Source organism: Ascaphus truei, unplaced genomic scaffold (genome assembly GCF_040206685.1).
Source record: "Ascaphus truei isolate aAscTru1 unplaced genomic scaffold, aAscTru1.hap1 HAP1_SCAFFOLD_282, whole genome shotgun sequence".
NCBI lineage: Eukaryota > Metazoa > Chordata > Amphibia > Anura > Ascaphidae > Ascaphus > Ascaphus truei.
This window is the reverse complement of record NW_027455772.1, coordinates 353,116-379,402: the sequence shown is the minus strand read 5'-3', so window position 1 is coordinate 379,402 and position 26,287 is coordinate 353,116. Positions and strand designations below refer to the sequence as shown.

At 42.5% G+C, this 26,287-nt stretch overlaps 61 non-coding genes and 2 pseudogenes across 61 annotated transcripts; all 63 read right to left on the bottom strand.

The window, feature by feature from the left end:
• Positions 1-140: 140 nt before the first annotated feature.
• Positions 141-259, bottom strand: LOC142482763 (5S ribosomal RNA). The gene has a single exon (XR_012796967.1). It is a non-coding gene; the product is annotated as a 5S ribosomal RNA (ribosomal RNA).
• Positions 260-545: 286 nt separating this feature from the next.
• On the bottom strand, positions 546-664 carry LOC142482186 (5S ribosomal RNA). Its single transcript, XR_012796432.1, has one exon. It is a non-coding gene; the product is annotated as a 5S ribosomal RNA (ribosomal RNA).
• Positions 665-950: 286 nt separating this feature from the next.
• LOC142482185 (5S ribosomal RNA) lies at positions 951-1,069 on the bottom strand. The gene has a single exon (XR_012796431.1). It is a non-coding gene; the product is annotated as a 5S ribosomal RNA (ribosomal RNA).
• Positions 1,070-1,355: 286 nt separating this feature from the next.
• On the bottom strand, positions 1,356-1,474 carry LOC142482184 (5S ribosomal RNA). Its single transcript, XR_012796430.1, has one exon. It is a non-coding gene; the product is annotated as a 5S ribosomal RNA (ribosomal RNA).
• A 286-nt stretch (positions 1,475-1,760) lies between these two features.
• Positions 1,761-1,879, bottom strand: LOC142482183 (5S ribosomal RNA). The gene has a single exon (XR_012796429.1). It is a non-coding gene; the product is annotated as a 5S ribosomal RNA (ribosomal RNA).
• Positions 1,880-2,165: 286 nt separating this feature from the next.
• On the bottom strand, positions 2,166-2,284 carry LOC142482182 (5S ribosomal RNA). Its single transcript, XR_012796428.1, has one exon. It is a non-coding gene; the product is annotated as a 5S ribosomal RNA (ribosomal RNA).
• Positions 2,285-2,570: 286 nt separating this feature from the next.
• Positions 2,571-2,689, bottom strand: LOC142482915 (5S ribosomal RNA). The gene has a single exon (XR_012797114.1). It is a non-coding gene; the product is annotated as a 5S ribosomal RNA (ribosomal RNA).
• Positions 2,690-2,975: 286 nt separating this feature from the next.
• Positions 2,976-3,094, bottom strand: LOC142482181 (5S ribosomal RNA). The gene has a single exon (XR_012796427.1). It is a non-coding gene; the product is annotated as a 5S ribosomal RNA (ribosomal RNA).
• Positions 3,095-3,380: 286 nt separating this feature from the next.
• On the bottom strand, positions 3,381-3,499 carry LOC142482180 (5S ribosomal RNA). The gene has a single exon (XR_012796426.1). It is a non-coding gene; the product is annotated as a 5S ribosomal RNA (ribosomal RNA).
• A 286-nt stretch (positions 3,500-3,785) lies between these two features.
• Positions 3,786-3,904, bottom strand: LOC142482914 (5S ribosomal RNA). Its single transcript, XR_012797113.1, has one exon. It is a non-coding gene; the product is annotated as a 5S ribosomal RNA (ribosomal RNA).
• Positions 3,905-4,190: 286 nt separating this feature from the next.
• On the bottom strand, positions 4,191-4,309 carry LOC142482179 (5S ribosomal RNA). Its single transcript, XR_012796425.1, has one exon. It is a non-coding gene; the product is annotated as a 5S ribosomal RNA (ribosomal RNA).
• Positions 4,310-4,595: 286 nt separating this feature from the next.
• LOC142482178 (5S ribosomal RNA) lies at positions 4,596-4,714 on the bottom strand. Its single transcript, XR_012796424.1, has one exon. It is a non-coding gene; the product is annotated as a 5S ribosomal RNA (ribosomal RNA).
• A 286-nt stretch (positions 4,715-5,000) lies between these two features.
• On the bottom strand, positions 5,001-5,119 carry LOC142482176 (5S ribosomal RNA). The gene has a single exon (XR_012796422.1). It is a non-coding gene; the product is annotated as a 5S ribosomal RNA (ribosomal RNA).
• A 286-nt stretch (positions 5,120-5,405) lies between these two features.
• Positions 5,406-5,524, bottom strand: LOC142482175 (5S ribosomal RNA). The gene has a single exon (XR_012796421.1). It is a non-coding gene; the product is annotated as a 5S ribosomal RNA (ribosomal RNA).
• Positions 5,525-5,810: 286 nt separating this feature from the next.
• On the bottom strand, positions 5,811-5,929 carry LOC142482174 (5S ribosomal RNA). The gene has a single exon (XR_012796420.1). It is a non-coding gene; the product is annotated as a 5S ribosomal RNA (ribosomal RNA).
• A 286-nt stretch (positions 5,930-6,215) lies between these two features.
• Positions 6,216-6,334, bottom strand: LOC142482173 (5S ribosomal RNA). The gene has a single exon (XR_012796419.1). It is a non-coding gene; the product is annotated as a 5S ribosomal RNA (ribosomal RNA).
• A 286-nt stretch (positions 6,335-6,620) lies between these two features.
• On the bottom strand, positions 6,621-6,739 carry LOC142482913 (5S ribosomal RNA). Its single transcript, XR_012797112.1, has one exon. It is a non-coding gene; the product is annotated as a 5S ribosomal RNA (ribosomal RNA).
• A 286-nt stretch (positions 6,740-7,025) lies between these two features.
• Positions 7,026-7,144, bottom strand: LOC142482171 (5S ribosomal RNA). The gene has a single exon (XR_012796418.1). It is a non-coding gene; the product is annotated as a 5S ribosomal RNA (ribosomal RNA).
• A 286-nt stretch (positions 7,145-7,430) lies between these two features.
• On the bottom strand, positions 7,431-7,549 carry LOC142482169 (5S ribosomal RNA). The gene has a single exon (XR_012796416.1). It is a non-coding gene; the product is annotated as a 5S ribosomal RNA (ribosomal RNA).
• A 286-nt stretch (positions 7,550-7,835) lies between these two features.
• LOC142482168 (5S ribosomal RNA) lies at positions 7,836-7,954 on the bottom strand. Its single transcript, XR_012796415.1, has one exon. It is a non-coding gene; the product is annotated as a 5S ribosomal RNA (ribosomal RNA).
• A 286-nt stretch (positions 7,955-8,240) lies between these two features.
• LOC142482167 (5S ribosomal RNA) lies at positions 8,241-8,359 on the bottom strand. Its single transcript, XR_012796414.1, has one exon. It is a non-coding gene; the product is annotated as a 5S ribosomal RNA (ribosomal RNA).
• Positions 8,360-8,645: 286 nt separating this feature from the next.
• Positions 8,646-8,764, bottom strand: LOC142482166 (5S ribosomal RNA). The gene has a single exon (XR_012796413.1). It is a non-coding gene; the product is annotated as a 5S ribosomal RNA (ribosomal RNA).
• A 286-nt stretch (positions 8,765-9,050) lies between these two features.
• LOC142482165 (5S ribosomal RNA) lies at positions 9,051-9,169 on the bottom strand. The gene has a single exon (XR_012796411.1). It is a non-coding gene; the product is annotated as a 5S ribosomal RNA (ribosomal RNA).
• Positions 9,170-9,455: 286 nt separating this feature from the next.
• Positions 9,456-9,574, bottom strand: LOC142482163 (5S ribosomal RNA). Its single transcript, XR_012796409.1, has one exon. It is a non-coding gene; the product is annotated as a 5S ribosomal RNA (ribosomal RNA).
• Positions 9,575-9,860: 286 nt separating this feature from the next.
• LOC142482162 (5S ribosomal RNA) lies at positions 9,861-9,979 on the bottom strand. Its single transcript, XR_012796408.1, has one exon. It is a non-coding gene; the product is annotated as a 5S ribosomal RNA (ribosomal RNA).
• Positions 9,980-10,265: 286 nt separating this feature from the next.
• On the bottom strand, positions 10,266-10,384 carry LOC142482160 (5S ribosomal RNA). The gene has a single exon (XR_012796407.1). It is a non-coding gene; the product is annotated as a 5S ribosomal RNA (ribosomal RNA).
• Positions 10,385-10,670: 286 nt separating this feature from the next.
• On the bottom strand, positions 10,671-10,789 carry LOC142482912 (5S ribosomal RNA). Its single transcript, XR_012797111.1, has one exon. It is a non-coding gene; the product is annotated as a 5S ribosomal RNA (ribosomal RNA).
• A 286-nt stretch (positions 10,790-11,075) lies between these two features.
• LOC142482159 (5S ribosomal RNA) lies at positions 11,076-11,194 on the bottom strand. The gene has a single exon (XR_012796406.1). It is a non-coding gene; the product is annotated as a 5S ribosomal RNA (ribosomal RNA).
• A 286-nt stretch (positions 11,195-11,480) lies between these two features.
• On the bottom strand, positions 11,481-11,599 carry LOC142482158 (5S ribosomal RNA). The gene has a single exon (XR_012796405.1). It is a non-coding gene; the product is annotated as a 5S ribosomal RNA (ribosomal RNA).
• A 286-nt stretch (positions 11,600-11,885) lies between these two features.
• LOC142482157 (5S ribosomal RNA) lies at positions 11,886-12,004 on the bottom strand. Its single transcript, XR_012796404.1, has one exon. It is a non-coding gene; the product is annotated as a 5S ribosomal RNA (ribosomal RNA).
• Positions 12,005-12,680: 676 nt separating this feature from the next.
• On the bottom strand, positions 12,681-12,799 carry LOC142482762 (5S ribosomal RNA). The gene has a single exon (XR_012796966.1). It is a non-coding gene; the product is annotated as a 5S ribosomal RNA (ribosomal RNA).
• Positions 12,800-13,094: 295 nt separating this feature from the next.
• LOC142482848 (5S ribosomal RNA) lies at positions 13,095-13,213 on the bottom strand. Its single transcript, XR_012797048.1, has one exon. It is a non-coding gene; the product is annotated as a 5S ribosomal RNA (ribosomal RNA).
• Positions 13,214-13,499: 286 nt separating this feature from the next.
• On the bottom strand, positions 13,500-13,618 carry LOC142482156 (5S ribosomal RNA). Its single transcript, XR_012796403.1, has one exon. It is a non-coding gene; the product is annotated as a 5S ribosomal RNA (ribosomal RNA).
• Positions 13,619-13,904: 286 nt separating this feature from the next.
• On the bottom strand, positions 13,905-14,023 carry LOC142482910 (5S ribosomal RNA). The gene has a single exon (XR_012797109.1). It is a non-coding gene; the product is annotated as a 5S ribosomal RNA (ribosomal RNA).
• Positions 14,024-14,309: 286 nt separating this feature from the next.
• LOC142482155 (5S ribosomal RNA) lies at positions 14,310-14,428 on the bottom strand. Its single transcript, XR_012796402.1, has one exon. It is a non-coding gene; the product is annotated as a 5S ribosomal RNA (ribosomal RNA).
• A 286-nt stretch (positions 14,429-14,714) lies between these two features.
• Positions 14,715-14,833, bottom strand: LOC142482154 (5S ribosomal RNA). Its single transcript, XR_012796401.1, has one exon. It is a non-coding gene; the product is annotated as a 5S ribosomal RNA (ribosomal RNA).
• Positions 14,834-15,119: 286 nt separating this feature from the next.
• LOC142482153 (5S ribosomal RNA) lies at positions 15,120-15,238 on the bottom strand. The gene has a single exon (XR_012796400.1). It is a non-coding gene; the product is annotated as a 5S ribosomal RNA (ribosomal RNA).
• Positions 15,239-15,524: 286 nt separating this feature from the next.
• On the bottom strand, positions 15,525-15,643 carry LOC142482151 (5S ribosomal RNA). Its single transcript, XR_012796398.1, has one exon. It is a non-coding gene; the product is annotated as a 5S ribosomal RNA (ribosomal RNA).
• A 286-nt stretch (positions 15,644-15,929) lies between these two features.
• LOC142482150 (5S ribosomal RNA) lies at positions 15,930-16,048 on the bottom strand. The gene has a single exon (XR_012796397.1). It is a non-coding gene; the product is annotated as a 5S ribosomal RNA (ribosomal RNA).
• A 286-nt stretch (positions 16,049-16,334) lies between these two features.
• Positions 16,335-16,453, bottom strand: LOC142482504 (5S ribosomal RNA; annotated as a pseudogene).
• A 286-nt stretch (positions 16,454-16,739) lies between these two features.
• Positions 16,740-16,858, bottom strand: LOC142482149 (5S ribosomal RNA). The gene has a single exon (XR_012796396.1). It is a non-coding gene; the product is annotated as a 5S ribosomal RNA (ribosomal RNA).
• A 286-nt stretch (positions 16,859-17,144) lies between these two features.
• On the bottom strand, positions 17,145-17,263 carry LOC142482148 (5S ribosomal RNA). The gene has a single exon (XR_012796395.1). It is a non-coding gene; the product is annotated as a 5S ribosomal RNA (ribosomal RNA).
• A 286-nt stretch (positions 17,264-17,549) lies between these two features.
• Positions 17,550-17,668, bottom strand: LOC142482147 (5S ribosomal RNA). Its single transcript, XR_012796394.1, has one exon. It is a non-coding gene; the product is annotated as a 5S ribosomal RNA (ribosomal RNA).
• Positions 17,669-17,954: 286 nt separating this feature from the next.
• On the bottom strand, positions 17,955-18,073 carry LOC142482146 (5S ribosomal RNA). The gene has a single exon (XR_012796393.1). It is a non-coding gene; the product is annotated as a 5S ribosomal RNA (ribosomal RNA).
• Positions 18,074-18,359: 286 nt separating this feature from the next.
• On the bottom strand, positions 18,360-18,478 carry LOC142482145 (5S ribosomal RNA). Its single transcript, XR_012796392.1, has one exon. It is a non-coding gene; the product is annotated as a 5S ribosomal RNA (ribosomal RNA).
• A 286-nt stretch (positions 18,479-18,764) lies between these two features.
• On the bottom strand, positions 18,765-18,883 carry LOC142482144 (5S ribosomal RNA). The gene has a single exon (XR_012796391.1). It is a non-coding gene; the product is annotated as a 5S ribosomal RNA (ribosomal RNA).
• Positions 18,884-19,169: 286 nt separating this feature from the next.
• Positions 19,170-19,288, bottom strand: LOC142482503 (5S ribosomal RNA; annotated as a pseudogene).
• Positions 19,289-19,574: 286 nt separating this feature from the next.
• Positions 19,575-19,693, bottom strand: LOC142482143 (5S ribosomal RNA). Its single transcript, XR_012796390.1, has one exon. It is a non-coding gene; the product is annotated as a 5S ribosomal RNA (ribosomal RNA).
• Positions 19,694-19,979: 286 nt separating this feature from the next.
• On the bottom strand, positions 19,980-20,098 carry LOC142482142 (5S ribosomal RNA). The gene has a single exon (XR_012796389.1). It is a non-coding gene; the product is annotated as a 5S ribosomal RNA (ribosomal RNA).
• Positions 20,099-20,774: 676 nt separating this feature from the next.
• Positions 20,775-20,893, bottom strand: LOC142482760 (5S ribosomal RNA). The gene has a single exon (XR_012796964.1). It is a non-coding gene; the product is annotated as a 5S ribosomal RNA (ribosomal RNA).
• A 295-nt stretch (positions 20,894-21,188) lies between these two features.
• On the bottom strand, positions 21,189-21,307 carry LOC142482352 (5S ribosomal RNA). Its single transcript, XR_012796591.1, has one exon. It is a non-coding gene; the product is annotated as a 5S ribosomal RNA (ribosomal RNA).
• A 286-nt stretch (positions 21,308-21,593) lies between these two features.
• Positions 21,594-21,712, bottom strand: LOC142482140 (5S ribosomal RNA). The gene has a single exon (XR_012796387.1). It is a non-coding gene; the product is annotated as a 5S ribosomal RNA (ribosomal RNA).
• Positions 21,713-21,998: 286 nt separating this feature from the next.
• On the bottom strand, positions 21,999-22,117 carry LOC142482759 (5S ribosomal RNA). Its single transcript, XR_012796963.1, has one exon. It is a non-coding gene; the product is annotated as a 5S ribosomal RNA (ribosomal RNA).
• A 295-nt stretch (positions 22,118-22,412) lies between these two features.
• Positions 22,413-22,531, bottom strand: LOC142482351 (5S ribosomal RNA). Its single transcript, XR_012796590.1, has one exon. It is a non-coding gene; the product is annotated as a 5S ribosomal RNA (ribosomal RNA).
• Positions 22,532-22,817: 286 nt separating this feature from the next.
• LOC142482139 (5S ribosomal RNA) lies at positions 22,818-22,936 on the bottom strand. Its single transcript, XR_012796386.1, has one exon. It is a non-coding gene; the product is annotated as a 5S ribosomal RNA (ribosomal RNA).
• A 286-nt stretch (positions 22,937-23,222) lies between these two features.
• LOC142482909 (5S ribosomal RNA) lies at positions 23,223-23,341 on the bottom strand. Its single transcript, XR_012797108.1, has one exon. It is a non-coding gene; the product is annotated as a 5S ribosomal RNA (ribosomal RNA).
• A 286-nt stretch (positions 23,342-23,627) lies between these two features.
• LOC142482138 (5S ribosomal RNA) lies at positions 23,628-23,746 on the bottom strand. The gene has a single exon (XR_012796385.1). It is a non-coding gene; the product is annotated as a 5S ribosomal RNA (ribosomal RNA).
• Positions 23,747-24,032: 286 nt separating this feature from the next.
• On the bottom strand, positions 24,033-24,151 carry LOC142482137 (5S ribosomal RNA). The gene has a single exon (XR_012796384.1). It is a non-coding gene; the product is annotated as a 5S ribosomal RNA (ribosomal RNA).
• Positions 24,152-24,437: 286 nt separating this feature from the next.
• Positions 24,438-24,556, bottom strand: LOC142482136 (5S ribosomal RNA). Its single transcript, XR_012796383.1, has one exon. It is a non-coding gene; the product is annotated as a 5S ribosomal RNA (ribosomal RNA).
• A 286-nt stretch (positions 24,557-24,842) lies between these two features.
• On the bottom strand, positions 24,843-24,961 carry LOC142482135 (5S ribosomal RNA). Its single transcript, XR_012796382.1, has one exon. It is a non-coding gene; the product is annotated as a 5S ribosomal RNA (ribosomal RNA).
• A 286-nt stretch (positions 24,962-25,247) lies between these two features.
• Positions 25,248-25,366, bottom strand: LOC142482758 (5S ribosomal RNA). The gene has a single exon (XR_012796962.1). It is a non-coding gene; the product is annotated as a 5S ribosomal RNA (ribosomal RNA).
• Positions 25,367-25,661: 295 nt separating this feature from the next.
• Positions 25,662-25,780, bottom strand: LOC142482349 (5S ribosomal RNA). Its single transcript, XR_012796588.1, has one exon. It is a non-coding gene; the product is annotated as a 5S ribosomal RNA (ribosomal RNA).
• A 286-nt stretch (positions 25,781-26,066) lies between these two features.
• On the bottom strand, positions 26,067-26,185 carry LOC142482134 (5S ribosomal RNA). The gene has a single exon (XR_012796381.1). It is a non-coding gene; the product is annotated as a 5S ribosomal RNA (ribosomal RNA).
• Between the last annotated feature and the right edge of the window lie 102 nt (positions 26,186-26,287).

Here is a 26,287-nt window from a genome sequence, read left to right as displayed (position 1 = left end):
GTTGCATTGTGTTGAACTTTCTGAGGAAAAAACAATATATTTCTTTGCCACTCCGGGAAAAAAGTAGCAAGAAATGAAACATTTTCATTTGCTGCGAGGAATGCCATGTATATTTTCATTAGGGAAGCGAAAAATAAAAACCCCTACAGCACCTGGTATTCCCAGGCAGTCTCCCAACCCAGTACTAATCAAGCCTCACCCTGCTTAGCTTCCGAGATCTGACGGGATCGGGCGCTTTCAAGGTAGTATGGCCGTAGGTGGAGATTGCTGTCTCATGATATCCTCTCATTCTTAAATCCATGAGCCTATATCTTGCTCCATGCATACACAGAGACTGAGAAAATGACAGGTGCACTCAAATGTACTATAGACGGAATTCTTGATGTCAGAATTCTATTTTGGAAGGTTGCATTGTGTTGAACTTTCAGAGGAAAAAACGATATATTTCTTTGCCACTGCGGGAAAAAAGTAGCAAGAAATGAAACATTTTCATTTGCTGCGAGGAATGCCATGTATATTTTCATTAGGGAAGCGAAAAATAAAAACCCCTACAGCACCTGGTATTCCCAGGCAGTCTCCCAACCCAGTACTAATCAAGCCTCACCCTGCTTAGCTTCCGAGATCTGACGGGATCGGGCGCTGTCAAGGTAGTATGGCCGTAGGTAGAGATTGCTGTCTCATGATATCCTCTCATTCTTAAATCCATGAGCCTATATCTTGCTCCATGCATACACAGAGACTGAGAAAATGACAGGTGCACTCAAATGTACTATAGACGGAATTCTTGATGTCAGAATTCTATTTTGGAAGGTTGCATCGTGTTGAACTTTCAGAGGAAAAAACGATATATTTCTTTGCCACTGCGGGAAAAAAGTAGCAAGAAATGAAACATTTTCATTTGCTGCGAGGAATGCCATGTATATTTTCATTAGGGAAGCGAAAAATAAAAACCCCTACAGCACCTGGTATTCCCAGGCAGTCTCCCAACCCAGTACTAATCAAGCCTCACCCTGCTTAGCTTCCGAGATCTGACGGGATCGGGCGCTGTCAAGGTAGTATGGCCGTAGGTGGAGATTGCTGTCTCATGATATCCTCTCATTCTTAAATCCATGAGCCTATATCTTGCTCCATGCATACACAGAGACTGAGAAAATGACAGGTGCACTCAAATGTACTATAGACGGAATTCTTGATGTCAGAATTCTATTTTGGAAGGTTGCATTGTGTTGAACTTTCAGAGGAAAAAACGATAGATTTCTTTGCCACTGCGGGAAAAAAGTAGCAAGAAATGAAACATTTTCATTTGCTGCGAGGAATGCCATGTATATTTTCATTAGGGAAGCGAAAAATAAAAACCCCTACAGCACCTGGTATTCCCAGGCAGTCTCCCAACCCAGTACTAATCAAGCCTCACCCTGCTTAGCTTCCGAGATCTGACGGGATCGGGCGCTGTCAAGGTAGTATGGCCGTAGGTGGAGATTGCTGTCTCATGATATCCTCTCATTCTTAAATCCATGAGCCTATATCTTGCTCCATGCATACACAGAGACTGAGAAAATGACAGGTGCACTCAAATGTACTATAGACGGAATTCTTGATGTCAGAATTCTATTTTGGAAGGTTGCATTGTGTTGAACTTTCAGAGGAAAAAACGATAGATTTCTTTGCCACTGCGGGAAAAAAGTAGCAAGAAATGAAACATTTTCATTTGCTGCGAGGAATGCCATGTATATTTTCATTAGGGAAGCGAAAAATAAAAACCCCTACAGCACCTGGTATTCCCAGGCAGTCTCCCAACCCAGTACTAATCAAGCCTCACCCTGCTTAGCTTCCGAGATCTGACGGGATCGGGCGCTGTCAAGGTAGTATGGCCGTAGGTGGAGATTGCTGTCTCATGATATCCTCTCATTCTTAAATCCATGAGCCTATATCTTGCTCCATGCATACACAGAGACTGAGAAAATGACAGGTGCACTCAAATGTACTATAGACGGAATTCTTGATGTCAGAATTCTATTTTGGAAGGTTGCATTGTGTTGAACTTTCAGAGGAAAAAACGATAGATTTCTTTGCCACTGCGGGAAAAAAGTAGCAAGAAATGAAACATTTTCATTTGCTGCGAGGAATGCCATGTATATTTTCATTAGGGAAGCGAAAAATAAAAACCCCTACAGCACCTGGTATTCCCAGGCAGTCTCCCAACCCAGTACTAATCAAGCCTCACCCTGCTTAGCTTCCGAGATCTGACGGGATCGGGCGCTGTCAAGGTAGTATGGCCGTAGGTGGAGATTGCTGTCTCATGATATCCTCTCATTCTTAAATCCATGAGCCTATATCTTGCTCCATGCATACACAGAGACTGAGAAAATGACAGGTGCACTCAAATGTACTATAGACGGAATTCTTGATGTCAGAATTCTATTTTGGAAGGTTGCATTGTGTTGAACTTTCTGAGGAAAAAACGATATATTTCTTTGCCACTGCGGGAAAAAAGTAGTAAAAAATGAAACATTTTCATTTGCTGCAAGGAATGCCATGTATATTTTCATTAGGGAAGCAAAAAATAAAAACACCCACAGCACCTGGTATTCCCAGGCAGTCTCCCAACCCAGTACTAATCAAGCCTCACCCTGCTTAGCTTCCGAGATCTGACGGGATCGGGCGCTGTCAAGGTAGTATGGCCGTAGGTGGAGATTGCTGTCTCATGATATCCTCTCATTCTTAAATCCATGAGCCTATATCTTGCTCCATGCATACACAGAGACTGAGAAAATGACAGGTGCACTCAAATGTACTATAGACGGAATTCTTGATGTCAGAATTCTATTTTGGAAGGTTGCATTGTGTTGAACTTTCAGAGGAAAAAACGATAGATTTCTTTGCCACTGCGGGAAAAAAGTAGCAAGAAATGAAACATTTTCATTTGCTGCGAGGAATGCCATGTATATTTTCATTAGGGAAGCGAAAAATAAAAACCCCTACAGCACCTGGTATTCCCAGGCAGTCTCCCAACCCAGTACTAATCAAGCCTCACCCTGCTTAGCTTCCGAGATCTGACGGGATCGGGCGCTGTCAAGGTAGTATGGCCGTAGGTGGAGATTGCTGTCTCATGATATCCTCTCATTCTTAAATCCATGAGCCTATATCTTGCTCCATGCATACACAGAGACTGAGAAAATGACAGGTGCACTCAAATGTACTATAGACGGAATTCTTGATGTCAGAATTCTATTTTGGAAGGTTGCATTGTGTTGAACTTTCAGAGGAAAAAACGATAGATTTCTTTGCCACTGCGGGAAAAAAGTAGCAAGAAATGAAACATTTTCATTTGCTGCGAGGAATGCCATGTATATTTTCATTAGGGAAGCGAAAAATAAAAACCCCTACAGCACCTGGTATTCCCAGGCAGTCTCCCAACCCAGTACTAATCAAGCCTCACCCTGCTTAGCTTCCGAGATCTGACGGGATCGGGCGCTGTCAAGGTAGTATGGCCGTAGGTGGAGATTGCTGTCTCATGATATCCTCTCATTCTTAAATCCATGAGCCTATATCTTGCTCCATGCATACACAGAGACTGAGAAAATGACAGGTGCACTCAAATGTACTATAGACGGAATTCTTGATGTCAGAATTCTATTTTGGAAGGTTGCATTGTGTTGAACTTTCTGAGGAAAAAACGATATATTTCTTTGCCACTGCGGGAAAAAAGTAGTAAAAAATGAAACATTTTCATTTGCTGCAAGGAATGCCATGTATATTTTCATTAGGGAAGCAAAAAATAAAAACACCCACAGCACCTGGTATTCCCAGGCAGTCTCCCAACCCAGTACTAATCAAGCCTCACCCTGCTTAGCTTCCGAGATCTGACGGGATCGGGCGCTGTCAAGGTAGTATGGCCGTAGGTGGAGATTGCTGTCTCATGATATCCTCTCATTCTTAAATCCATGAGCCTATATCTTGCTCCATGCATACACAGAGACTGAGAAAATGACAGGTGCACTCAAATGTACTATAGACGGAATTCTTGATGTCAGAATTCTATTTTGGAAGGTTGCATTGTGTTGAACTTTCAGAGGAAAAAACGATAGATTTCTTTGCCACTGCGGGAAAAAAGTAGCAAGAAATGAAACATTTTCATTTGCTGCGAGGAATGCCATGTATATTTTCATTAGGGAAGCGAAAAATAAAAACCCCTACAGCACCTGGTATTCCCAGGCAGTCTCCCAACCCAGTACTAATCAAGCCTCACCCTGCTTAGCTTCCGAGATCTGACGGGATCGGGCGCTGTCAAGGTAGTATGGCCGTAGGTGGAGATTGCTGTCTCATGATATCCTCTCATTCTTAAATCCATGAGCCTATATCTTGCTCCATGCATACACAGAGACTGAGAAAATGACAGGTGCACTCAAATGTACTATAGACGGAATTCTTGATGTCAGAATTCTATTTTGGAAGGTTGCATTGTGTTGAACTTTCAGAGGAAAAAACGATAGATTTCTTTGCCACTGCGGGAAAAAAGTAGCAAGAAATGAAACATTTTCATTTGCTGCGAGGAATGCCATGTATATTTTCATTAGGGAAGCGAAAAATAAAAACCCCTACAGCACCTGGTATTCCCAGGCAGTCTCCCAACCCAGTACTAATCAAGCCTCACCCTGCTTAGCTTCCGAGATCTGACGGGATCGGGCGCTGTCAAGGTAGTATGGCCGTAGGTGGAGATTGCTGTCTCATGATATCCTCTCATTCTTAAATCCATGAGCCTATATCTTGCTCCATGCATACACAGAGACTGAGAAAATGACAGGTGCACTCAAATGTACTATAGACGGAATTCTTGATGTCAGAATTCTATTTTGGAAGGTTGCATTGTGTTGAACTTTCAGAGGAAAAAACGATAGATTTCTTTGCCACTGCGGGAAAAAAGTAGCAAGAAATGAAACATTTTCATTTGCTGCGAGGAATGCCATGTATATTTTCATTAGGGAAGCGAAAAATAAAAACCCCTACAGCACCTGGTATTCCCAGGCAGTCTCCCAACCCAGTACTAATCAAGCCTCACCCTGCTTAGCTTCCGAGATCTGACGGGATCGGGCGCTGTCAAGGTAGTATGGCCGTAGGTGGAGATTGCTGTCTCATGATATCCTCTCATTCTTAAATCCATGAGCCTATATCTTGCTCCATGCATACACAGAGACTGAGAAAATGACAGGTGCACTCAAATGTACTATAGACGGAATTCTTGATGTCAGAATTCTATTTTGGAAGGTTGCATTGTGTTGAACTTTCAGAGGAAAAAACGATAGATTTCTTTGCCACTGCGGGAAAAAAGTAGCAAGAAATGAAACATTTTCATTTGCTGCGAGGAATGCCATGTATATTTTCATTAGGGAAGCGAAAAATAAAAACCCCTACAGCACCTGGTATTCCCAGGCAGTCTCCCAACCCAGTACTAATCAAGCCTCACCCTGCTTAGCTTCCGAGATCTGACGGGATCGGGCGCTGTCAAGGTAGTATGGCCGTAGGTGGAGATTGCTGTCTCATGATATCCTCTCATTCTTAAATCCATGAGCCTATATCTTGCTCCATGCATACATAGAGACTGAGAAAATGACAGGTGCACTCAAATGTACTATAGACGGAATTCTTGATGTCAGAATTCTATTTTGGAAGGTTGCATTGTGTTGAACTTTCAGAGGAAAAAACGATAGATTTCTTTGCCACTGCGGGAAAAAAGTAGCAAGAAATGAAACATTTTCATTTGCTGCGAGGAATGCCATGTATATTTTCATTAGGGAAGCGAAAAATAAAAACCCCTACAGCACCTGGTATTCCCAGGCAGTCTCCCAACCCAGTACTAATCAAGCCTCACCCTGCTTAGCTTCCGAGATCTGACGGGATCGGGCGCTGTCAAGGTAGTATGGCCGTAGGTGGAGATTGCTGTCTCATGATATCCTCTCATTCTTAAATCCATGAGCCTATATCTTGCTCCATGCATACACAGAGACTGAGAAAATGACAGGTGCACTCAAATGTACTATAGACGGAATTCTTGATGTCAGAATTCTATTTTGGAAGGTTGCATTGTGTTGAACTTTCAGAGGAAAAAACGATAGATTTCTTTGCCACTGCGGGAAAAAAGTAGCAAGAAATGAAACATTTTCATTTGCTGCGAGGAATGCCATGTATATTTTCATTAGGGAAGCGAAAAATAAAAACCCCTACAGCACCTGGTATTCCCAGGCAGTCTCCCAACCCAGTACTAATCAAGCCTCACCCTGCTTAGCTTCCGAGATCTGACGGGATCGGGCGCTGTCAAGGTAGTATGGCCGTAGGTGGAGATTGCTGTCTCATGATATCCTCTCATTCTTAAATCCATGAGCCTATATCTTGCTCCATGCATACACAGAGACTGAGAAAATGACAGGTGCACTCAAATGTACTATAGACGGAATTCTTGATGTCAGAATTCTATTTTGGAAGGTTGCATTGTGTTGAACTTTCTGAGGAAAAAACGATATATTTCTTTGCCACTGCGGGAAAAAAGTAGTAAAAAATGAAACATTTTCATTTGCTGCAAGGAATGCCATGTATATTTTCATTAGGGAAGCAAAAAATAAAAACACCCACAGCACCTGGTATTCCCAGGCAGTCTCCCAACCCAGTACTAATCAAGCCTCACCCTGCTTAGCTTCCGAGATCTGACGGGATCGGGCGCTGTCAAGGTAGTATGGCCGTAGGTGGAGATTGCTGTCTCATGATATCCTCTCATTCTTAAATCCATGAGCCTATATCTTGCTCCATGCATACACAGAGACTGAGAAAATGACAGGTGCACTCAAATGTACTATAGACGGAATTCTTGATGTCAGAATTCTATTTTGGAAGGTTGCATTGTGTTGAACTTTCAGAGGAAAAAACGATAGATTTCTTTGCCACTGCGGGAAAAAAGTAGCAAGAAATGAAACATTTTCATTTGCTGCGAGGAATGCCATGTATATTTTCATTAGGGAAGCGAAAAATAAAAACCCCTACAGCACCTGGTATTCCCAGGCAGTCTCCCAACCCAGTACTAATCAAGCCTCACCCTGCTTAGCTTCCGAGATCTGACGGGATCGGGCGCTGTCAAGGTAGTATGGCCGTAGGTGGAGATTGCTGTCTCATGATATCCTCTCATTCTTAAATCCATGAGCCTATATCTTGCTCCATGCATACACAGAGACTGAGAAAATGACAGGTGCACTCAAATGTACTATAGACGGAATTCTTGATGTCAGAATTCTATTTTGGAAGGTTGCATTGTGTTGAACTTTCAGAGGAAAAAACGATAGATTTCTTTGCCACTGCGGGAAAAAAGTAGCAAGAAATGAAACATTTTCATTTGCTGCGAGGAATGCCATGTATATTTTCATTAGGGAAGCGAAAAATAAAAACCCCTACAGCACCTGGTATTCCCAGGCAGTCTCCCAACCCAGTACTAATCAAGCCTCACCCTGCTTAGCTTCCGAGATCTGACGGGATCGGGCGCTGTCAAGGTAGTATGGCCGTAGGTGGAGATTGCTGTCTCATGATATCCTCTCATTCTTAAATCCATGAGCCTATATCTTGCTCCATGCATACACAGAGACTGAGAAAATGACAGGTGCACTCAAATGTACTATAGACGGAATTCTTGATGTCAGAATTCTATTTTGGAAGGTTGCATTGTGTTGAACTTTCAGAGGAAAAAACGATAGATTTCTTTGCCACTGCGGGAAAAAAGTAGCAAGAAATGAAACATTTTCATTTGCTGCGAGGAATGCCATGTATATTTTCATTAGGGAAGCGAAAAATAAAAACCCCTACAGCACCTGGTATTCCCAGGCAGTCTCCCAACCCAGTACTAATCAAGCCTCACCCTGCTTAGCTTCCGAGATCTGACGGGATCGGGCGCTGTCAAGGTAGTATGGCCGTAGGTGGAGATTGCTGTCTCATGATATCCTCTCATTCTTAAATCCATGAGCCTATATCTTGCTCCATGCATACACAGAGACTGAGAAAATGACAGGTGCACTCAAATGTACTATAGACGGAATTCTTGATGTCAGAATTCTATTTTGGAAGGTTGCATTGTGTTGAACTTTCAGAGGAAAAAACGATATATTTCTTTGCCACTGCGGGAAAAAAGTAGCAAGAAATGAAACATTTTCATTTGCTGCGAGGAATGCCATGTATATTTTCATTAGGGAAGCGAAAAATAAAAACCCCTACAGCACCTGGTATTCCCAGGCAGTCTCCCAACCCAGTACTAATCAAGCCTCACCCTGCTTAGCTTCCGAGATCTGACGGGATCGGGCGCTGTCAAGGTAGTATGGCCGTAGGTGGAGATTGCTGTCTCATGATATCCTCTCATTCTTAAATCCATGAGCCTATATCTTGCTCCATGCATACACAGAGACTGAGAAAATGACAGGTGCACTCAAATGTACTATAGACGGAATTCTTGATGTCAGAATTCTATTTTGGAAGGTTGCATTGTGTTGAACTTTCAGAGGAAAAAACGATAGATTTCTTTGCCACTGCGGGAAAAAAGTAGCAAGAAATGAAACATTTTCATTTGCTGCGAGGAATGCCATGTATATTTTCATTAGGGAAGCGAAAAATAAAAACCCCTACAGCACCTGGTATTCCCAGGCAGTCTCCCAACCCAGTACTAATCAAGCCTCACCCTGCTTAGCTTCCGAGATCTGACGGGATCGGGCGCTGTCAAGGTAGTATGGCCGTAGGTGGAGATTGCTGTCTCATGATATCCTCTCATTCTTAAATCCATGAGCCTATATCTTGCTCCATGCATACACAGAGACTGAGAAAATGACAGGTGCACTCAAATGTACTATAGACGGAATTCTTGATGTCAGAATTCTATTTTGGAAGGTTGCATTGTGTTGAACTTTCAGAGGAAAAAACGATAGATTTCTTTGCCACTGCGGGAAAAAAGTAGCAAGAAATGAAACATTTTCATTTGCTGCGAGGAATGCCATGTATATTTTCATTAGGGAAGCGAAAAATAAAAACCCCTACAGCACCTGGTATTCCCAGGCAGTCTCCCAACCCAGTACTAATCAAGCCTCACCCTGCTTAGCTTCCGAGATCTGACGGGATCGGGCGCTGTCAAGGTAGTATGGCCGTAGGTGGAGATTGCTGTCTCATGATATCCTCTCATTCTTAAATCCATGAGCCTATATCTTGCTCCATGCATACACAGAGACTGAGAAAATGACAGGTGCACTCAAATGTACTATAGACGGAATTCTTGATGTCAGAATTCTATTTTGGAAGGTTGCATTGTGTTGAACTTTCAGAGGAAAAAACGATAGATTTCTTTGCCACTGCGGGAAAAAAGTAGCAAGAAATGAAACATTTTCATTTGCTGCGAGGAATGCCATGTATATTTTCATTAGGGAAGCGAAAAATAAAAACCCCTACAGCACCTGGTATTCCCAGGCAGTCTCCCAACCCAGTACTAATCAAGCCTCACCCTGCTTAGCTTCCGAGATCTGACGGGATCGGGCGCTGTCAAGGTAGTATGGCCGTAGGTGGAGATTGCTGTCTCATGATATCCTCTCATTCTTAAATCCATGAGCCTATATCTTGCTCCATGCATACATAGAGACTGAGAAAATGACAGGTGCACTCAAATGTACTATAGACGGAATTCTTGATGTCAGAATTCTATTTTGGAAGGTTGCATTGTGTTGAACTTTCAGAGGAAAAAACGATAGATTTCTTTGCCACTGCGGGAAAAAAGTAGCAAGAAATGAAACATTTTCATTTGCTGCGAGGAATGCCATGTATATTTTCATTAGGGAAGCGAAAAATAAAAACCCCTACAGCACCTGGTATTCCCAGGCAGTCTCCCAACCCAGTACTAATCAAGCCTCACCCTGCTTAGCTTCCGAGATCTGACGGGATCGGGCGCTGTCAAGGTAGTATGGCCGTAGGTGGAGATTGCTGTCTCATGATATCCTCTCATTCTTAAATCCATGAGCCTATATCTTGCTCCATGCATACACAGAGACTGAGAAAATGACAGGTGCACTCAAATGTACTATAGACGGAATTCTTGATGTCAGAATTCTATTTTGGAAGGTTGCATTGTGTTGAACTTTCAGAGGAAAAAACGATAGATTTCTTTGCCACTGCGGGAAAAAAGTAGCAAGAAATGAAACATTTTCATTTGCTGCGAGGAATGCCATGTATATTTTCATTAGGGAAGCGAAAAATAAAAACCCCTACAGCACCTGGTATTCCCAGGCAGTCTCCCAACCCAGTACTAATCAAGCCTCACCCTGCTTAGCTTCCGAGATCTGACGGGATCGGGCGCTGTCAAGGTAGTATGGCCGTAGGTGGAGATTGCTGTCTCATGATATCCTCTCATTCTTAAATCCATGAGCCTATATCTTGCTCCATGCATACACAGAGACTGAGAAAATGACAGGTGCACTCAAATGTACTATAGACGGAATTCTTGATGTCAGAATTCTATTTTGGAAGGTTGCATTGTGTTGAACTTTCTGAGGAAAAAACGATATATTTCTTTGCCACTGCGGGAAAAAAGTAGTAAAAAATGAAACATTTTCATTTGCTGCAAGGAATGCCATGTATATTTTCATTAGGGAAGCAAAAAATAAAAACACCCACAGCACCTGGTATTCCCAGGCAGTCTCCCAACCCAGTACTAATCAAGCCTCACCCTGCTTAGCTTCCGAGATCTGACGGGATCGGGCGCTGTCAAGGTAGTATGGCCGTAGGTGGAGATTGCTGTCTCATGATATCCTCTCATTCTTAAATCCATGAGCCTATATCTTGCTCCATGCATACACAGAGACTGAGAAAATGACAGGTGCACTCAAATGTACTATAGACGGAATTCTTGATGTCAGAATTCTATTTTGGAAGGTTGCATTGTGTTGAACTTTCAGAGGAAAAAACGATAGATTTCTTTGCCACTGCGGGAAAAAAGTAGCAAGAAATGAAACATTTTCATTTGCTGCGAGGAATGCCATGTATATTTTCATTAGGGAAGCGAAAAATAAAAACCCCTACAGCACCTGGTATTCCCAGGCAGTCTCCCAACCCAGTACTAATCAAGCCTCACCCTGCTTAGCTTCCGAGATCTGACGGGATCGGGCGCTGTCAAGGTAGTATGGCCGTAGGTGGAGATTGCTGTCTCATGATATCCTCTCATTCTTAAATCCATGAGCCTATATCTTGCTCCATGCATACACAGAGACTGAGAAAATGACAGGTGCACTCAAATGTACTATAGACGGAATTCTTGATGTCAGAATTCTATTTTGGAAGGTTGCATTGTGTTGAACTTTCAGAGGAAAAAACGATAGATTTCTTTGCCACTGCGGGAAAAAAGTAGCAAGAAATGAAACATTTTCATTTGCTGCGAGGAATGCCATGTATATTTTCATTAGGGAAGCGAAAAATAAAAACCCCTACAGCACCTGGTATTCCCAGGCAGTCTCCCAACCCAGTACTAATCAAGCCTCACCCTGCTTAGCTTCCGAGATCTGACGGGATCGGGCGCTGTCAAGGTAGTATGGCCGTAGGTGGAGATTGCTGTCTCATGATATCCTCTCATTCTTAAATCCATGAGCCTATATCTTGCTCCATGCATACACAGAGACTGAGAAAATGACAGGTGCACTCAAATGTACTATAGACGGAATTCTTGATGTCAGAATTCTATTTTGGAAGGTTGCATTGTGTTGAACTTTCAGAGGAAAAAACGATATATTTCTTTGCCACTGCGGGAAAAAAGTAGCAAGAAATGAAACATTTTCATTTGCTGCGAGGAATGCCATGTATATTTTCATTAGGGAAGCGAAAAATAAAAACCCCTACAGCACCTGGTATTCCCAGGCAGTCTCCCAACCCAGTACTAATCAAGCCTCACCCTGCTTAGCTTCCGAGATCTGACGGGATCGGGCGCTGTCAAGGTAGTATGGCCGTAGGTGGAGATTGCTGTCTCATGATATCCTCTCATTCTTAAATCCATGAGCCTATATCTTGCTCCATGCATACACAGAGACTGAGAAAATGACAGGTGCACTCAAATGTACTATAGACGGAATTCTTGATGTCAGAATTCTATTTTGGAAGGTTGCATTGTGTTGAACTTTCAGAGGAAAAAACGATAGATTTCTTTGCCACTGCGGGAAAAAAGTAGTAAAAAATTTCAGAGGTGCCTATATTCAACCTCCTCCTGTTTGGATTTGAACTCACTATCTCTTCCAAGTATCAGCTTGAACACTGCACACCCCAACTCTGTGAGCCACAAGCTCACCATATAACATGCTGAGTGTTCTGAGGCCTGTATGATATATTTCTAAATGACATGGGAGGCATAAGTGTATTATTGTGACCGTTAAAAAAATACATTCTTGAAGAATTACCTTAAATGGAGAAATTAAATCAGAGACTGAGAAAATGACAGGTGCACTCAAATATACTATAGACGGAATTCTTGATGTCAGAATTCTATTTTGGAAGGTTGCATTGTGTTGAACTTTCAGAGGAAAAAACAATATATTTCTTTGCCACTCCGGGAAAAAAGTAGCAAGAAATGAAACATTTTCATTTGCTGCGAGGAATGCCATGTATATTTTCATTAGGGAAGCGAAAAATAAAAACCCCTACAGCACCTGGTATTCCCAGGCAGTCTCCCAACCCAGTACTAATCAAGCCTCACCCTGCTTAGCTTCCGAGATCTGACGGGATCGGGCGCTTTCAAGGTAGTATGGCCGTAGGTGGAGATTGCTGTCTCATGATATCCTCTCATTCTTAAATCCATGAGCCTATATCTTGCTACATGCATACACAGAGACTGAGAAAATGACAGGTGCACTCAAATGTACTATAGACGGAATTCTTGATGTCAGAATTCTATTTTGGAAGGTTGCATTGTGTTGAACTTTCTGAGGAAAAAACGATATATTTCTTTGCCACTGCGGGAAAAAAGTAGTAAAAAATGAAACATTTTCATTTGCTGCAAGGAATGCCATGTATATTTTCATTAGGGAAGCAAAAAATAAAAACACCCACAGCACCCACAGCACCTGGTATTCCCAGGCAGTCTCCCAACCCAGTACTAATCAAGCCTCACCCTGCTTAGCTTCCGAGATCTGACGGGATCGGGCGCTTTCAAGGTAGTATAGCCGTAGGTGGAGATTGCTGTCTCATGATATCCTCTCATTCTTAAATCCATGAGCCTATATCTTGCTCCATGCATACACAGAGACTGAGAAAATGACAGGTGCACTCAAATGTACTATAGACGGAATTCTTGATGTCAGAATTCTATTTTGGAAGGTTGCATTGTGTTGAACTTTCAGAGGAAAAAACGATAGATTTCTTTGCCACTGCGGGAAAAAAGTAGCAAGAAATGAAACATTTTCATTTGCTGCGAGGAATGCCATGTATATTTTCATTAGGGAAGCGAAAAATAAAAACCCCTACAGCACCTGGTATTCCCAGGCAGTCTCCCAACCCAGTACTAATCAAGCCTCACCCTGCTTAGCTTCCGAGATCTGACGGGATCGGGCGCTGTCAAGGTAGTATGGCCGTAGGTGGAGATTGCTGTCTCATGATATCCTCTCATTCTTAAATCCATGAGCCTATATCTTGCTCCATGCATACACAGAGACTGAGAAAATGACAGGTGCACTCAAATGTACTATAGACGGAATTCTTGATGTCAGAATTCTATTTTGGAAGGTTGCATTGTGTTGAACTTTCAGAGGAAAAAACGATAGATTTCTTTGCCACTGCGGGAAAAAAGTAGTAAAAAATGAAACATTTTCATTTGCTGCAAGGAATGCCATGTATATTTTCATTAGGGAAGCAAAAAATAAAAACACCCACAGCACCTGGTATTCCCAGGCAGTCTCCCAACCCAGTACTAATCAAGCCTCACCCTGCTTAGCTTCCGAGATCTGACGGGATCGGGCGCTGTCAAGGTAGTATGGCCGTAGGTGGAGATTGCTGTCTCATGATATCCTCTCATTCTTAAATCCATGAGCCTATATCTTGCTCCATGCATACACAGAGACTGAGAAAATGACAGGTGCACTCAAATGTACTATAGACGGAATTCTTGATGTCAGAATTCTATTTTGGAAGGTTGCATTGTGTTGAACTTTCAGAGGAAAAAACGATAGATTTCTTTGCCACTGCGGGAAAAAAGTAGCAAGAAATGAAACATTTTCATTTGCTGCGAGGAATGCCATGTATATTTTCATTAGGGAAGCGAAAAATAAAAACCCCTACAGCACCTGGTATTCCCAGGCAGTCTCCCAACCCAGTACTAATCAAGCCTCACCCTGCTTAGCTTCCGAGATCTGACGGGATCGGGCGCTGTCAAGGTAGTATGGCCGTAGGTGGAGATTGCTGTCTCATGATATCCTCTCATTCTTAAATCCATGAGCCTATATCTTGCTCCATGCATACACAGAGACTGAGAAAATGACAGGTGCACTCAAATGTACTATAGACGGAATTCTTGATGTCAGAATTCTATTTTGGAAGGTTGCATTGTGTTGAACTTTCAGAGGAAAAAACGATAGATTTCTTTGCCACTGCGGGAAAAAAGTAGCAAGAAATGAAACATTTTCATTTGCTGCGAGGAATGCCATGTATATTTTCATTAGGGAAGCGAAAAATAAAAACCCCTACAGCACCTGGTATTCCCAGGCAGTCTCCCAACCCAGTACTAATCAAGCCTCACCCTGCTTAGCTTCCGAGATCTGACGGGATCGGGCGCTGTCAAGGTAGTATGGCCGTAGGTGGAGATTGCTGTCTCATGATATCCTCTCATTCTTAAATCCATGAGCCTATATCTTGCTCCATGCATACACAGAGACTGAGAAAATGACAGGTGCACTCAAATGTACTATAGACGGAATTCTTGATGTCAGAATTCTATTTTGGAAGGTTGCATTGTGTTGAACTTTCAGAGGAAAAAACGATAGATTTCTTTGCCACTGCGGGAAAAAAGTAGCAAGAAATGAAACATTTTCATTTGCTGCGAGGAATGCCATGTATATTTTCATTAGGGAAGCGAAAAATAAAAACCCCTACAGCACCTGGTATTCCCAGGCAGTCTCCCAACCCAGTACTAATCAAGCCTCACCCTGCTTAGCTTCCGAGATCTGACGGGATCGGGCGCTGTCAAGGTAGTATGGCCGTAGGTGGAGATTGCTGTCTCATGATATCCTCTCATTCTTAAATCCATGAGCCTATATCTTGCTCCATGCATACACAGAGACTGAGAAAATGACAGGTGCACTCAAATGTACTATAGACGGAATTCTTGATGTCAGAATTCTATTTTGGAAGGTTGCATTGTGTTGAACTTTCAGAGGAAAAAACGATAGATTTCTTTGCCACTGCGGGAAAAAAGTAGCAAGAAATGAAACATTTTCATTTGCTGCGAGGAATGCCATGTATATTTTCATTAGGGAAGCGAAAAATAAAAACCCCTACAGCACCTGGTATTCCCAGGCAGTCTCCCAACCCAGTACTAATCAAGCCTCACCCTGCTTAGCTTCCGAGATCTGACGGGATCGGGCGCTGTCAAGGTAGTATGGCCGTAGGTGGAGATTGCTGTCTCATGATATCCTCTCATTCTTAAATCCATGAGCCTATATCTTGCTCCATGCATACACAGAGACTGAGAAAATGACAGGTGCACTCAAATGTACTATAGACGGAATTCTTGATGTCAGAATTCTATTTTGGAAGGTTGCATTGTGTTGAACTTTCAGAGGAAAAAACGATAGATTTCTTTGCCACTGCGGGAAAAAAGTAGCAAGAAATGAAACATTTTCATTTGCTGCGAGGAATGCCATGTATATTTTCATTAGGGAAGCGAAAAATAAAAACCCCTACAGCACCTGGTATTCCCAGGCAGTCTCCCAACCCAGTACTAATCAAGCCTCACCCTGCTTAGCTTCCGAGATCTGACGGGATCGGGCGCTGTCAAGGTAGTATGGCCGTAGGTGGAGATTGCTGTCTCATGATATCCTCTCATTCTTAAATCCATGAGCCTATATCTTGCTCCATGCATACACAGAGACTGAGAAAATGACAGGTGCACTCAAATGTACTATAGACGGAATTCTTGATGTCAGAATTCTATTTTGGAAGGTTGCATTGTGTTGAACTTTCAGAGGAAAAAACGATAGATTTCTTTGCCACTGCGGGAAAAAAGTAGCAAGAAATGAAACATTTTCATTTGCTGCGAGGAATGCCATGTATATTTTCATTAGGGAAGCGAAAAATAAAAACCCCTACAGCACCTTGTATTCCCAGGCAGTCTCCCAACCCAGTACTAATCAAGCCTCACCCTGCTTAGCTTCCGAGATCTGACAGGATCGGGCGCTGTCAAGGTAGTATGGCCGTAGGTGGAGATTGCTGTCTCATGATATCCTCTCATTCTTAAATCCATGAGCCTATATCTTGCTCCATGCATACACAGAGACTGAGAAAATGACAGGTGCACTCAAATGTACTATAGACGGAATTCTTGATGTCAGAATTCTATTTTGGAAGGTTGCATTGTGTTGAACTTTCAGAGGAAAAAACGATAGATTTCTTTGCCACTGCGGGAAAAAAGTAGCAAGAAATGAAACATTTTCATTTGCTGCGAGGAATGCCATGTATATTTTCATTAGGGAAGCGAAAAATAAAAACCCCTACAGCACCTGGTATTCCCAGGCAGTCTCCCAACCCAGTACTAATCAAGCCTCACCCTGCTTAGCTTCCGAGATCTGACGGGATCGGGCGCTGTCAAGGTAGTATGGCCGTAGGTGGAGATTGCTGTCTCATGATATCCTCTCATTCTTAAATCCATGAGCCTATATCTTGCTCCATGCATACACAGAGACTGAGAAAATGACAGGTGCACTCAAATGTACTATAGACGGAATTCTTGATGTCAGAATTCTATTTTGGAAGGTTGCATTGTGTTGAACTTTCAGAGGAAAAAACGATATATTTCTTTGCCACTGCGGGAAAAAAGTAGCAAGAAATGAAACATTTTCATTTGCTGCGAGGAATGCCATGTATATTTTCATTAGGGAAGCGAAAAATAAAAACCCCTACAGCACCTGGTATTCCCAGGCAGTCTCCCAACCCAGTACTAATCAAGCCTCACCCTGCTTAGCTTCCGAGATCTGACGGGATCGGGCGCTGTCAAGGTAGTATGGCCGTAGGTGGAGATTGCTGTCTCATGATATCCTCTCATTCTTAAATCCATGAGCCTATATCTTGCTCCATGCATACACAGAGACTGAGAAAATGACAGGTGCACTCAAATGTACTATAGACGGAATTCTTGATGTCAGAATTCTATTTTGGAAGGTTGCATTGTGTTGAACTTTCAGAGGAAAAAACGATAGATTTCTTTGCCACTGCGGGAAAAAAGTAGCAAGAAATGAAACATTTTCATTTGCTGCGAGGAATGCCATGTATATTTTCATTAGGGAAGCGAAAAATAAAAACCCCTACAGCACCTGGTATTCCCAGGCAGTCTCCCAACCCAGTACTAATCAAGCCTCACCCTGCTTAGCTTCCGAGATCTGACGGGATCGGGCGCTGTCAAGGTAGTATGGCCGTAGGTGGAGATTGCTGTCTCATGATATCCTCTCATTCTTAAATCCATGAGCCTATATCTTGCTCCATGCATACACAGAGACTGAGAAAATGACAGGTGCACTCAAATGTACTATAGACGGAATTCTTGATGTCAGAATTCTATTTTGGAAGGTTGCATTGTGTTGAACTTTCAGAGGAAAAAACGATAGATTTCTTTGCCACTGCGGGAAAAAAGTAGCAAGAAATGAAACATTTTCATTTGCTGCGAGGAATGCCATGTATATTTTCATTAGGGAAGCGAAAAATAAAAACCCCTACAGCACCTGGTATTCCCAGGCAGTCTCCCAACCCAGTACTAATCAAGCCTCACCCTGCTTAGCTTCCGAGATCTGACGGGATCGGGCGCTGTCAAGGTAGTATGGCCGTAGGTGGAGATTGCTGTCTCATGATATCCTCTCATTCTTAAATCCATGAGCCTATATCTTGCTCCATGCATACACAGAGACTGAGAAAATGACAGGTGCACTCAAATGTACTATAGACGGAATTCTTGATGTCAGAATTCTATTTTGGAAGGTTGCATTGTGTTGAACTTTCAGAGGAAAAAACGATAGATTTCTTTGCCACTGCGGGAAAAAAGTAGCAAGAAATGAAACATTTTCATTTGCTGCGAGGAATGCCATGTATATTTTCATTAGGGAAGCGAAAAATAAAAACCCCTACAGCACCTGGTATTCCCAGGCAGTCTCCCAACCCAGTACTAATCAAGCCTCACCCTGCTTAGCTTCCGAGATCTGACGGGATCGGGCGCTGTCAAGGTAGTATGGCCGTAGGTGGAGATTGCTGTCTCATGATATCCTCTCATTCTTAAATCCATGAGCCTATATCTTGCTCCATGCATACACAGAGACTGAGAAAATGACAGGTGCACTCAAATGTACTATAGACGGAATTCTTGATGTCAGAATTCTATTTTGGAAGGTTGCATTGTGTTGAACTTTCAGAGGAAAAAACGATAGATTTCTTTGCCACTGCGGGAAAAAAGTAGCAAGAAATGAAACATTTTCATTTGCTGCGAGGAATGCCATGTATATTTTCATTAGGGAAGCGAAAAATAAAAACCCCTACAGCACCTGGTATTCCCAGGCAGTCTCCCAACCCAGTACTAATCAAGCCTCACCCTGCTTAGCTTCCGAGATCTGACGGGATCGGGCGCTGTCAAGGTAGTATGGCCGTAGGTGGAGATTGCTGTCTCATGATATCCTCTCATTCTTAAATCCATGAGCCTATATCTTGCTCCATGCATACACAGAGACTGAGAAAATGACAGGTGCACTCAAATGTACTATAGACGGAATTCTTGATGTCAGAATTCTATTTTGGAAGGTTGCATTGTGTTGAACTTTCAGAGGAAAAAACGATAGATTTCTTTGCCACTGCGGGAAAAAAGTAGCAAGAAATGAAACATTTTCATTTGCTGCGAGGAATGCCATGTATATTTTCATTAGGGAAGCGAAAAATAAAAACCCCTACAGCACCTTGTATTCCCAGGCAGTCTCCCAACCCAGTACTAATCAAGCCTCACCCTGCTTAGCTTCCGAGATCTGACAGGATCGGGCGCTGTCAAGGTAGTATGGCCGTAGGTGGAGATTGCTGTCTCATGATATCCTCTCATTCTTAAATCCATGAGCCTATATCTTGCTCCATGCATACACAGAGACTGAGAAAATGACAGGTGCACTCAAATGTACTATAGACGGAATTCTTGATGTCAGAATTCTATTTTGGAAGGTTGCATTGTGTTGAACTTTCAGAGGAAAAAACGATAGATTTCTTTGCCACTGCGGGAAAAAAGTAGCAAGAAATGAAACATTTTCATTTGCTGCGAGGAATGCCATGTATATTTTCATTAGGGAAGCGAAAAATAAAAACCCCTACAGCACCTGGTATTCCCAGGCAGTCTCCCAACCCAGTACTAATCAAGCCTCACCCTGCTTAGCTTCCGAGATCTGACGGGATCGGGCGCTGTCAAGGTAGTATGGCCGTAGGTGGAGATTGCTGTCTCATGATATCCTCTCATTCTTAAATCCATGAGCCTATATCTTGCTCCATGCATACACAGAGACTGAGAAAATGACAGGTGCACTCAAATGTACTATAGACGGAATTCTTGATGTCAGAATTCTATTTTGGAAGGTTGCATTGTGTTGAACTTTCAGAGGAAAAAACGATATATTTCTTTGCCACTGCGGGAAAAAAGTAGCAAGAAATGAAACATTTTCATTTGCTGCGAGGAATGCCATGTATATTTTCATTAGGGAAGCGAAAAATAAAAACCCCTACAGCACCTGGTATTCCCAGGCAGTCTCCCAACCCAGTACTAATCAAGCCTCACCCTGCTTAGCTTCCGAGATCTGACGGGATCGGGCGCTGTCAAGGTAGTATGGCCGTAGGTGGAGATTGCTGTCTCATGATATCCTCTCATTCTTAAATCCATGAGCCTATATCTTGCTCCATGCATACACAGAGACTGAGAAAATGACAGGTGCACTCAAATGTACTATAGACGGAATTCTTGATGTCAGAATTCTATTTTGGAAGGTTGCATTGTGTTGAACTTTCAGAGGAAAAAACGATAGATTTCTTTGCCACTGCGGGAAAAAAGTAGTAAAAAATTTCAGAGGTGCCTATATTCAACCTCCTCCTGTTTGGATTTGAACTCACTATCTCTTCCAAGTATCAGCTTGAACACTGCACACCCCAACTCTGTGAGCCACAAGCTCACCATATAACATGCTGAGTGTTCTGAGGCCTGTATGATATATTTCTAAATGACATGGGAGGCATAAGTGTATTATTGTGACCGTTAAAAAAATACATTCTTGAAGAATTACCTTAAATGGAGAAATTAAATCAGAGACTGAGAAAATGACAGGTGCACTCAAATATACTATAGACGGAATTCTTGATGTCAGAATTCTATTTTGGAAGGTTGCATTGTGTTGAACTTTCAGAGGAAAAAACAATATATTTCTTTGCCACTCCGGGAAAAAAGTAGCAAGAAATGAAACATTTTCATTTGCTGCGAGGAATGCCATGTATATTTTCATTAGGGAAGCGAAAAATAAAAACCCCTACAGCACCTGGTATTCCCAGGCAGTCTCCCAACCCAGTACTAATCAAGCCTCACCCTGCTTAGCTTCCGAGATCTGACGGGATCGGGCGCTTTCAAGGTAGTATGGCCGTAGGTGGAGATTGCTGTCTCATGATATCCTCTCATTCTTAAATCCATGAGCCTATATCTTGCTACATGCATACACAGAGACTGAGAAAATGACAGGTGCACTCAAATGTACTATAGACGGAATTCTTGATGTCAGAATTCTATTTTGGAAGGTTGCATTGTGTTGAACTTTCTGAGGAAAAAACGATATATTTCTTTGCCACTGCGGGAAAAAAGTAGTAAAAAATGAAACATTTTCATTTGCTGCAAGGAATGCCATGTATATTTTCATTAGGGAAGCAAAAAATAAAAACACCCACAGCACCCACAGCACCTGGTATTCCCAGGCAGTCTCCCAACCCAGTACTAATTAAGCCTCACCCTGCTTAGCTTCCGAGATCTGACGGGATCGGGCGCTTTCAAGGTAGTATGGCCGTAGGTGGAGATTGCTGTCTCATGATATCCTCTCATTCTTAAATCCATGAGCCTATATCTTGCTCCATGCATACACAGAGACTGAGAAAATGACAGGTGCACTCAAATGTACTATAGACGGAATTCTTGATGTCAGAATTCTATTTTGGAAGGTTGCATTGTGTTGAACTTTCAGAGGAAAAAACGATAGATTTCTTTGCCACTGCGGGAAAAAAGTAGCAAGAAATGAAACATTTTCATTTGCTGCGAGGAATGCCATGTATATTTTCATTAGGGAAGCGAAAAATAAAAACCCCTACAGCACCTGGTATTCCCAGGCAGTCTCCCAACCCAGTACTAATCAAGCCTCACCCTGCTTAGCTTCCGAGATCTGACGGGATCGGGCGCTGTCAAGGTAGTATGGCCGTAGGTGGAGATTGCTGTCTCATGATATCCTCTCATTCTTAAATCCATGAGCCTATATCTTGCTCCATGCATACACAGAGACTGAGAAAATGACAGGTGCACTCAAATGTACTATAGACGGAATTCTTGATGTCAGAATTCTATTTTGGAAGGTTGCATTGTGTTGAACTTTCTGAGGAAAAAACGATATATTTCTTTGCCACTGCGGGAAAAAAGTAGTAAAAAATGAAACATTTTCATTTGCTGCAAGGAATGCCATGTATATTTTCATTAGGGAAGCGAAAAATAAAAACCCCTACAGCACCTGGTATTCCCAGGCAGTCTCCCAACCCAGTACTAATCAAGCCTCACCCTGCTTAGCTTCCGAGATCTGACGGGATCGGGCGCTTTCAAGGTAGTATGGCCGTAGGTGGAGATTGCTGTCTCATGATATCCTCTCATTCTTAAATCCATGAGCCTATATCTTGCTACATGCATACACAGAGACTGAGAAAATGACAGGTGCACTCAAATGTACTATAGACGGAATTCTTGATGTCAGAATTCTATTTTGGAAGGTTGCATTGTGTTGAACTTTCTGAGGAAAAAACGATATATTTCTTTGCCACTGCGGGAAAAAAGTAGTAAAAAATGAAACATTTTCATTTGCTGCAAGGAATGCCATGTATATTTTCATTAGGGAAGCAAAAAATAAAAACACCCACAGCACCCACAGCACCTGGTATTCCCAGGCAGTCTCCCAACCCAGTACTAATTAAGCCTCACCCTGCTTAGCTTCCGAGATCTGACGGGATCGGGCGCTTTCAAGGTAGTATGGCCGTAGGTGGAGATTGCTGTCTCATGATATCCTCTCATTCTTAAATCCATGAGCCTATATCTTGCTCCATGCATACACAGAGACTGAGAAAATGACAGGTGCACTCAAATGTACTATAGACGGAATTCTTGATGTCAGAATTCTATTTTGGAAGGTTGCATTGTGTTGAACTTTCAGAGGAAAAAACGATAGATTTCTTTGCCACTGCGGGAAAAAAGTAGCAAGAAATGAAACATTTTCATTTGCTGCGAGGAATGCCATGTATATTTTCATTAGGGAAGCGAAAAATAAAAACCCCTACAGCACCTGGTATTCCCAGGCAGTCTCCCAACCCAGTACTAATCAAGCCTCACCCTGCTTAGCTTCCGAGATCTGACGGGATCGGGCGCTGTCAAGGTAGTATGGCCGTAGGTGGAGATTGCTGTCTCATGATATCCTCTCATTCTTAAATCCATGAGCCTATATCTTGCTCCATGCATACACAGAGACTGAGAAAATGACAGGTGCACTCAAATGTACTATAGACGGAATTCTTGATGTCAGAATTCTATTTTGGAAGGTTGCATTGTGTTGAACTTTCTGAGGAAAAAACGATATATTTCTTTGCCACTGCGGGAAAAAAGTAGTAAAAAATGAAACATTTTCATTTGCTGCAAGGAATGCCATGTATATTTTCATTAGGGAAGCAAAAAATAAAAACACCCACAGCACCTGGTATTCCCAGGCAGTCTCCCAACCCAGTACTAATCAAGCCTCACCCTGCTTAGCTTCCGAGATCTGACGGGATCGGGCGCTGTCAAGGTAGTATGGCCGTAGGTGGAGATTGCTGTCTCATGATATCCTCTCATTCTTAAATCCATGAGCCTATATCTTGCTCCATGCATACACAGAGACTGAGAAAATGACAGGTGCACTCAAATGTACTATAGACGGAATTCTTGATGTCAGAATTCTATTTTGGAAGGTTGCATTGTGTTGAACTTTCAGAGGAAAAAACGATAGATTTCTTTGCCACTGCGGGAAAAAAGTAGCAAGAAATGAAACATTTTCATTTGCTGCGAGGAATGCCATGTATATTTTCATTAGGGAAGCGAAAAATAAAAACCCCTACAGCACCTGGTATTCCCAGGCAGTCTCCCAACCCAGTACTAATCAAGCCTCACCCTGCTTAGCTTCCGAGATCTGACGGGATCGGGCGCTGTCAAGGTAGTATGGCCGTAGGTGGAGATTGCTGTCTCATGATATCCTCTCATTCTTAAATCCATGAGCCTATATCTTGCTCCATGCATACACAGAGACTGAGAAAATGACAGGTGCACTCAAATGTACTATAGACGGAATTCTTGATGTCAGAATTCTATTTTGGAAGGTTGCATTGTGTTGAACTTTCAGAGGAAAAAACGATAGATTTCTTTGCCACTGCGGGAAAAAAGTAGCAAGAAATGAAACATTTTCATTTGCTGCGAGGAATGCCATGTATATTTTCATTAGGGAAGCGAAAAATAAAAACCCCTACAGCACCTGGTATTCCCAGGCAGTCTCCCAACCCAGTACTAATCAAGCCTCACCCTGCTTAGCTTCCGAGATCTGACGGGATCGGGCGCTGTCAAGGTAGTATGGCCGTAGGTGGAGATTGCTGTCTCATGATATCCTCTCATTCTTAAATCCATGAGCCTATATCTTGCTCCATGCATACACAGAGACTGAGAAAATGACAGGTGCACTCAAATGTACTATAGACGGAATTCTTGATGTCAGAATTCTATTTTGGAAGGTTGCATTGTGTTGAACTTTCAGAGGAAAAAACGATATATTTCTTTGCCACTGCGGGAAAAAAGTAGCAAGAAATGAAACATTTTCATTTGCTGCGAGGAATGCCATGTATATTTTCATTAGGGAAGCGAAAAATAAAAACCCCTACAGCACCTGGTATTCCCAGGCAGTCTCCCAACCCAGTACTAATCAAGCCTCACCCTGCTTAGCTTCCGAGATCTGACGGGATCGGGCGCTGTCAAGGTAGTATGGCCGTAGGTGGAGATTGCTGTCTCATGATATCCTCTCATTCTTAAATCCATGAGCCTATATCTTGCTCCATGCATACACAGAGACTGAGAAAATGACAGGTGCACTCAAATGTACTATAGACGGAATTCTTGATGTCAGAATTCTATTTTGGAAGGTTGCATTGTGTTGAACTTTCAGAGGAAAAAACGATAGATTTCTTTGCCACTGCGGGAAAAAAGTAGCAAGAAATGAAACATTTTCATTTGCTGCGAGGAATGCCATGTATATTTTCATTAGGGAAGCGAAAAATAAAAACCCCTACAGCACCTGGTATTCCCAGGCAGTCTCCCAACCCAGTACTAATCAAGCCTCACCCTGCTTAGCTTCCGAGATCTGACGGGATCGGGCGCTGTCAAGGTAGTATGGCCGTAGGTGGAGATTGCTGTCTCATGATATCCTCTCATTCTTAAATCCATGAGCCTATATCTTGCTCCATGCATACACAGAGACTGAGAAAATGACAGGTGCACTCAAATGTACTATAGACGGAATTCTTGATGTCAGAATTCTATTTTGGAAGGTTGCATTGTGTTGAACTTTCTGAGGAAAAAACGATATATTTCTTTGCCACTGCGGGAAAAAAGTAGTAAAAAATGAAACATTTTCATTTGCTGCAAGGAATGCCATGTATATTTTCATTAGGGAAGCGAAAAATAAAAACCCCTACAGCACCTGGTATTCCCAGGCAGTCTCCCAACCCAGTACTAATCAAGCCTCACCCTGCTTAGCTTCCGAGATCTGACGGGATCGGGCGCTTTCAAGGTAGTATGGCCGTAGGTGGAGATTGCTGTCTCATGATATCCTCTCATTCTTAAATCCATGAGCCTATATCTTGCTACATGCATACACAGAGACTGAGAAAATGACAGGTGCACTCAAATGTACTATAGACGGAATTCTTGATGTCAGAATTCTATTTTGGAAGGTTGCATTGTGTTGAACTTTCTGAGGAAAAAACGATATATTTCTTTGCCACTGCGGGAAAAAAGTAGTAAAAAATGAAACATTTTCATTTGCTGCAAGGAATGCCATGTATATTTTCATTAGGGAAGCAAAAAATAAAAACACCCACAGCACCCACAGCACCTGGTATTCCCAGGCAGTCTCCCAACCCAGTACTAATTAAGCCTCACCCTGCTTAGCTTCCGAGATCTGACGGGATCGGGCGCTTTCAAGGTAGTATGGCCGTAGGTGGAGATTGCTGTCTCATGATATCCTCTCATTCTTAAATCCATGAGCCTATATCTTGCTCCATGCATACACAGAGACTGAGAAAATGACAGGTGCACTCAAATGTACTATAGACGGAATTCTTGATGTCAGAATTCTATTTTGGAAGGTTGCATTGTGTTGAACTTTCAGAGGAAAAAACGATAGATTTCTTTGCCACTGCGGGAAAAAAGTAGCAAGAAATGAAACATTTTCATTTGCTGCGAGGAATGCCATGTATATTTTCATTAGGGAAGCGAAAAATAAAAACCCCTACAGCACCTGGTATTCCCAGGCAGTCTCCCAACCCAGTACTAATCAAGCCTCACCCTGCTTAGCTTCCGAGATCTGACGGGATCGGGCGCTGTCAAGGTAGTATGGCCGTAGGTGGAGATTGCTGTCTCATGATATCCTCTCATTCTTAAATCCATGAGCCTATATCTTGCTCCATGCATACACAGAGACTGAGAAAATGACAGGTGCACTCAAAT